We start from the raw sequence: 8143 nt of genomic DNA on the forward strand, positions 1-8143 counted from the left end.
GAAAGAAGAGTGTTCAGAAGTCTTTACATGGAGGAAGAGACATTGCTTACAAGAAGCCCCTCCTCAGTCCCTTTCCTGAGCTACCTGAAGTCTCTAAGATGACACTGTCAGCTCCAGGAATCTGAAGGATGTGCTCAGAATTCAACTCAATTGGCAAACTTGAACAAGTGAAACCTCCTAAAAATCAAGTTAAGAGAAAGAATCTTTTGCATCAGAATCCAGAAGATTTGAATGTGATCAAGAGTCTGACAAATACATATCTAAGTTCTGCCGTTCTCACATAAAAAGTTCCTCATCACTTGGTAATGCTATTTTTTGATGAAGATCAAAATCCAAATACTATAGATGTTAATGAAAACAAAAATACTCCAAAAGCAGAAAATAAGTTGGAAAGTGAAAATGAACCACAAAGTGGGATTGAGAATGAAAACAGTCATATTTCTTGTGCTTCTGTGACTGCAGGACACATTATATCAGATAATGCAAAACCTGATTTTAACCTACAATGGCAAGAATTTCCTGCTGCTGATCGAAATATGGAAAACCTTAGCCAAATCGTTAAAATTTCAGAAGCTAAAAATATGAAGTATGGAAAACAGAATGACTTAGCTACAGAGGCAAAACTCCCATGCAATTATTTAATGTCTGACTCACAAAAAGAATTTAATTGTTCTGGGACCAGCAGTTAGCGTAATGGCTATGTCACTGGACTCCCACGTAGTCGACCACAGTTCGAGTCCCGGACCCGGTGGCTTAAACTCATGCCGGGCGCGTGTGTGTGCGTGCCCAAGATCCCGAGAGGAGAATGTAGAAGGGATTGCGGTGTGGCCCTCCCTGCTGGGAGGTGATTTCTCACTTTCTGTCTCTCTGTCTCTGTCTGTCTGGTGAGAGCACGCACCCTATAGCAAAAACCTCTCCAAAAGAAAAAAAAAAAAAAAAAGAATTTAATTGTTCAGTTGATTTAATTGAAAACATAAAAGAACCTGAAAGCCAAAGTGAAGATTTAGGAAGAAGAGCCACAGAAAATAGGGAATTGTAGAGAAAGGAAATTCAGAAAATGCTCTTTGAATTATCCTGATGGTCAAAGTTTACATCTGGGAAAAAATAGAAATCACAGCTATTCAGCCAGTGTGGTCCCCTCTGTAGATATTAGTTTAGAAAATTCCAAACTGTATAGAGATTTATCTGACACCATAGAACAAACCTTTCAGAGAAGAAATAGTGAAACTGACATGCAAGGGAGCATAAAGCTCCAACAAAATTCAGAAAGTGAAGGACTTGTGTGGATTTCACTTCCATTTCCTGCCATTCCCCCCCCCGCCCCCCCAAAAAAAGGAAAAGGAAAGGAAAGGAAAACAATATCTACATTTGACAATAGAAGATTTGAAAATATGTCCCCAAGAAAAGACACTGTGTCCCTCAGACTAAAACCATAGGGGGCACCCTCTGACTCAGGAGGAGAAAACATCAAGCACCCTGCTAATTCGAGTTTATCTGGAAAGAGGAGGAATAGCTTTTGTATGTCTACACTTGGCAAATACTGAAACTATTACTCAGTGAAAACACTACCAAAAAACAGCTTTCTCAAGGAGAAGGCAGAAAGCTCCCTGACTGATTTGGAAAGTACTGGGCATAAAAAAGAACTAAAGCAGTAACTTGACTTTTCTGCAGAGCATTTGATGAGAGCGGAGATAACCATCCATGCAGGAAAGATTCTTCTCATTCCCATCCTTTGGCCAACCTCAGTGTTTTAAATTTTTAAATAAATAAAAATTATTTGAGTTGAAATATTTGAGTTGAAATCTCCAAGAAAAAAAAAGAAAAAAGAAATAAGAAATAAGGCAATTAGCATAGGGCTGAGATGTGATTTCTGCAAGAAAATCTAATAATTGATGGGGTTTTCTACTGCCTGGTCTGAGGAAAGACACAGTATTTGTGGAAAGCAGAGAGTCGTCATAGAGCCTAAGAAAGGAAAGAAGAAGGCAAGATTAAATGGAGTTTATCCCAAGAAGGGGGATTTGTTTAATATACAAATCAACAAAGTAATTCACTGCATCAAACAAACTAAAAAGAAAAAACACACGATCATCTCATAGATGCAAAGCAGTATTTGTCAAAATCCAACACTCATTCCTGATAAAACAAACTAGGAATAGAAGGGAATCTCTTCAAGCTGACAAAGTACTTCTGCCAAACCCCAAAAAGTCAAGTTACTGCTTTAGTTCTTTTCTATGCCCACTACTTTCCAAATCAGTTAATGGTGGAAGAATAAATGTTTTCCATGCAGGGTCATAAGCAAGAGAAGAATGTCCACCCTCACCACTTCTGGGCAACATATGCTTTTTTTTTTTTTGAGAGGTTTTTGCTATAGGGCACGTGTGCTCGCCAGACAGAGAGAGACATAGAGACAGAATGCGAGAAATCACCCCCCAAGGGGGATGGTCACGGCGCAATCCCTTCTCCATTCTCCTCTCGGGATCTTGGGCACGCACGCACATGTGCCCGGCGTGAGTTCTAAGCCACTGGGTCCGGGACGCGAACTGCGGTCAACTTCGTGGGACTCCAGCGACATAGTCATTACGCTAACTGCTGGTTCCCAACATACGCTTTTAATATTGGCAGTATTAAATACTGTAATATCGTAATACTATTACAATCAAACAACAAATAAAATAAAAAGCATCTATATTAGAAAGAAATAAGTAAAACTGTCTTTATTAAAAGATGATAAGATCATTCATGTAGAAAATTCAATGTAATATACAAAAAGCTACTAAAACTAAGAAGCGAGTTTAGCAAAATTGCAGGAAACAAGATCAATATACAAAAATAAATTATTTGTCTATATACAGGCAGTAGATTAGAAACTGAAATGGTTAAAAATATTATTTACAATAGCATGAAAAATATGAAATCTGTAGGAATAAATCTGACAAGATGTAAAAGATCTGTACTTTAAAATATTAAGCACTTCTGAGAAAAATTTTGAAAACTAAATGAAGAGGCCAGATGATAACAGTGCTTGGTGCTAGACTCCTGTATGTTTGACCGCAGTTTGAGTCCCAGGCCCAGTGACTTAAAAATCACTACAGGGGCCTGTGCATGTGTGCCCAGAATCTTGAAAGGAGAATGGAGAAGGAACTGTGGCATAGCCATCCCCTGGGGGTGATTTCTCACTTTCTCTCTAGAGAGCACGCACCATATAGCAAAAATCTCTCTTAAAAAAAATAAAAACAAAACAAAAAAACTCTTAAAAAATGAAAAGAATGCTAAATAAGTGGATAGATAGTTCTTGTTCATTGGGTGAGAAATCTCAGTATTGTTAGGGTGTCCATTTTCTCCAAATTGACCTATAACTCAATGTAACCCCAGCCAACATCTCAGCAGGGATTTTATAGAAACAAGCAAACTGATTTGAAAATCTGATGAAAATACAAAGGAACTGGCCTGGTCAAAACAACTTTGAAAAAGAATAACAACACTGAAGGACTATCACTACCTTAACTTAAGACTTACGGTAACACTACTGCAATCGGAACAATATGGTACTGTTTTAAAGATAAACAAATACGTAGTGAAACAGAAGAGAGTCCAGAAATAGATACACACAGACAACTCATTTTCCATCAAGATGCAAAAGCAATTCAGTAGAGAAAGAATAGTCTATTCAAGAAATGTGTCAGAACAATTAGATATTCCTAAGTTAAAAAAAAAAGAACCTCAGAGCATATACAAATATCAAGTATCAAATAGACCATAGACCTAAAAGTAAAATATAGAAATACAAAGTATTTAGAAGAAAACATGGGAGGACATCTTTGTGACCTGGGGTTAAGTAGAGATTCTTCAGATTCAAAATTTTTATTGCTAAAAAAATAAACTGATAAAATGAACTTCACCAACATTTAATACTTTTGCTCTTTGAAAGATATTAAGAAAACAAAAATAAGCCACAGATCAGTAGAAAATATTGGGAAATGTTGTATTTTATAAGGAACTTGTATCCGGAATACATCTTTAAAAACCTCTCAATTCAATAAGAAAACAATCCAGTGGGGGTTAGGGGAAGGACAAAAGATTAGAATAGGTGGTCTATAAAAGAAGATACATAAACATATGAACAATTTGCAAAATCATTAGTCATTAGATAAAATTTAAACCACGATAAAATGCCATTGCATGCCAATTAGAATAGTTGAAATTTGAAAGACTGATTATATCAAGTGTTGACAAGTGTATTAGTTTGTAGAGCTTCCCTGACAAAATGCCACAAACTAGGTGGCTTAAACAAAGAAATGTTGGCCTAGCCTGGGTGGCAGAGATGGAAGAGTACTGAACTGCAGTGTTTAAAGCCACATGGCTGACTCTGGGTTTGGATCCAAGTTGATCTGAAAAACATGCGTGTATGCCCAAGATTCTGATGAGCTGGAGGACAGGGACCATGGTATAAGAAGACCTTATTGAGGATCCCTTTCTTCTTCTTTTGCACATGCATGCATACACACTCATTCTGTCTCATAAATAAAATAAATAAGCTTTTTAGAGTTCTGAAGGCTGGAAGCTTGAGTCAAGATGTTGTCAGAGTGGGTCCCTTCTGGGAGCCATAAGAGAAAATTTGCCCCAAGCCTTACTCCTAGCCTCTGGTGGTTGCTGGAAATCCTTGGCATTTCTTGGCTTTTTTAAGAGGGTTTTTGCTATAGAGTGTATGCACTCACTGGAAAGACAGAGAGAGACGGAGAGACAGAAGGTGAGAAATCACCCCTTGGGGGATGTTTGTGCCACAATTCATTCTCATCTATTCTCCTCACAGGATTTTGGGCACAAATGCACACACACTGGCATGCGTTTTAAGCCTCCAGGTCTGGGACTTGAACTGTGGTTGGCCCTGTGGGAGTTCAGTGATGTAACCATTATGCCATCAGCTGGTCCCAGTTTGTATTAATATTATGGATTCATCACCCCTATCTTTGCCTCCTTGTTACATCATGTTCTCTCTCTCTCTCTCTCTCTCTCTCTCTCTCTCTCTCTCTGTATGAATGTGTCTATCTGTCTACAAATTTCTTACTTCTGTAAGGACACCAGGCATGTTGGATTATGGTCCACACTGATGACCTCACCTTACCTTGGTCATCTGCAAAGATCTTATATCCAAATACGGTGATAGTCACAGGTACTGGAGATTAGGATTTCAATGTCTTATGGTGGGGTGGGGGGGGAGTGGGGACAGAGTTCAACCCATAACAGCAGGATACGAAGAAAGTGGAATTCTTACACATTACCGGAGAGAAAGTAAAATGGTACAACCACTTTGGAAAATGATTGGGCAGTTTCTTAAAAAGTTTAAGTGTGTCACTTCTATATGAGCCAATCATTCCACTTCTAGATTGTTACCTAAGAAAATTAAAGTGATATGTCCATACAAATATTTGGACACGAATGTTCATAGCAGCTTTATTTGTAATAGGCTGAAGCTAGGAAAAAAAAGAGATAGCCATCAACAAATGAATGGATAAAAAGACAGTCGTGTATCCATTCAATTAAATATAAATTAACTAACTAACTAACTAAATAAATAAATAAATAGAATAAACTATTAATGTATGCAGCAATATGGCTGTATCGCAGAATAATTATGCTGAGTGAAAGAAGCCAAAAAGGAGTGCATACTGTATGATCTCACTTATATAAAATTCTAGATTACAAACTAACCTATAGTGACAGCAAGCAGCTTAATTGGTTGCTGCCTAGAGTGGGAAGAGATACAAGAGAGGATGTACTAAGGAACATAGAAAACTTGCAGGAAGGGTAAGTGGGCCCGCTGCCTGGATTATGATAATACGTTCATGCATGTATAAGTATACCACAAATTCTTAAATTGTGTACTTTAAATGTGTGCAGTTTATTATTTGTCATTTATACCTCAAGGACTTATATAGAGGACTTACATAATTTTATAATTCACTAAATTCACTAGCAATATATTGAAATATTTATTTAACCCATCCATCTTGGTTTCAAAAGCTGAGACTTCTGAACGTATATTAATACACAGCTTTTTTTTCCCAGTATCAAATATAAATAAAGCCCTTATGAGGACCAGCAGGTGGCATAGTGGTTAAGGCATTGGGCTCCCACATGGCCGACCATGGTTCAAGTCCCAGACCCAGGGACTTGAAACTCATACCAGGCACATGTGTGTATGCATGCCCAAAATCCTGAGAGGAGAATGAATGAGAAGGGATTGCGATGTGGCCATCCTCCCCTCCCCCCCAGTGTGATTTCTCATTTCTGTTCTCTGCGTCTCCTGCAAGCACAAGCACCAGCACCCTATGCCAAATATTTCCCTCTTAGGATCAGCAGATGGCATAATAATTATGTCATTGGACTCCCATATAGTACCACAGTTCAATGCATGTTCTCTAGAAACAGGGAGGACTTTGAGTCATCCAGGACCAGTGACAACAGTGCAAGGTGTTGGTGAGCTAAAGGGAGGCAGAGCAGAAGAGATCGCCAATTGCCTACACCTGCACCCCTTTGAATGCTCGGAGATACCTTGAATAGTTTAGGAAGGAACGTATAGATCACCAGATGACTAGAAACCATAGCAGAGGCAAATTATATCTGTATCTATATAATATTTATAGTGACCAAACTAAATGAGATGCAAGAGAAAAGAGACAACAAACCTAACTTCATGCCGCAGGGAATTGGAAAAACAAACAAAAAAGAAACCCCCCAAAAAAATGCCAGGTGAAAAGAAATAATAAAGATTTGAGCAAAAACAAATAAAACAGAAAATAAGTGAAAGCAAAATCTGATTCTTTGAAAAGATGAACAAGATCAACACACTATTAGGTAAACTGATGAAGAAGAAAGAAAGAAACCATATAAATCAAATATGTAATGAAACAGGCAATATTACAACAGACACAATAGAAATACAAAACGTTAGAGGATATTATGAGTGACTATATGCCAACAAGCAAGAGATCATGGAGGAGATGAATAAATTCCTGGATGCATATAATCTACCAAGACTGAATCAGGAAGACATAGGAAACCTGAATAGACCCATAATAAGCTATGAGATGGAATAATAATAAATAACCTCCCAAAAAAAAGCCCAGGTCCTGAGGGCTTCATTTCTGGATTCTACAAAACTTTTAAGGAAGAGTTAATCCCCATTCTATTCAAATTATTTCTAAAGATCCAAAAGGAAGGAAATCTCCCAAATTCATTTTATGAAACCTCCATCATCCTCATTCTCAAAACAGATAAGCACATGACAAAAAAGGAAAACTACAGACCAATATCTCTGATGAATATAGATGCACAAATCCTCAGCAAGATACTTGCAAATTGTATCCCAACAACATATTAAAAAAGATTATTCATCATGATCAGGTAGGCTTTATTTCAATGATGCAAAGGTCATTCAGCATACTTAAGACCATAAATATAATACACCACATTCACAAAAAAGAAAGATAAAAGCCATATGATCATTTCAATTGATGCAGAGAAAGCATTTGTTAAAATACACATCCCTTTGTGATTAAGGCTGTCATCAAGATTGGTATAGAAGTGTCATTTTTCAACATAATAAAAATCATCTATGAAAAACCTATAGCTAACATTATACTGAATGGGGAAAAGCTAAAAGCTTTTCCACTAAAAGCTGGTACTAGACAAGGCTGGCTTCTTTCTCCACTTCTTTTAATATAGTGCTGGAAGTCTTAGCCAATGCAGTCAGAAAAGAGAATGATATAAAAGGCATTCAAGTAAGCAAAGAAGAGTTAAAAATATCCTTATTTAGAGATGATGGGATACTTAGAAGACCCAAACGTTTCCATAAAAAAACTTTTTGAAGTAATGAATGAATACAATAAAGTATCAGGATACAAAATCAACATCCAAAAAAACTATAGCATTTCTACATATGAACAACTAGTTGAAAGTGGTCAATCTAAAGAAAGGAATTCCTTTTCCCATAGCCACAACATGTATAAGATACCTAGGGATAAACTTAACTAATGAAGCAAGGACCTTTACAACAAAGCTATGGAGCCTGCGGCGGTGCCTGCATGTGCCCCCGGGGCCCTGGGCCTGCGCGGCGGGGCTCTGCTCCACCTTCCGCTGCCTC

The 8143-nt window shown here is 37.6% G+C and overlaps 1 pseudogene; it reads left to right on the forward strand.

Annotated features, from left to right (window-relative positions):
* The window catches only part of LOC102491387 (cell division cycle-associated protein 2-like), a 4458-nt pseudogene extending 2832 nt beyond the window's left edge, over positions 1–1626 (forward strand).
* The last annotated feature ends 6517 nt before the right edge of the window (positions 1627–8143 follow it).

This window comes from Tupaia chinensis, unplaced genomic scaffold (assembly GCF_000334495.1).
Source record: "Tupaia chinensis unplaced genomic scaffold, TupChi_1.0 Scaffold000674_2, whole genome shotgun sequence".
Taxonomy (NCBI): domain Eukaryota; kingdom Metazoa; phylum Chordata; class Mammalia; order Scandentia; family Tupaiidae; genus Tupaia; species Tupaia belangeri.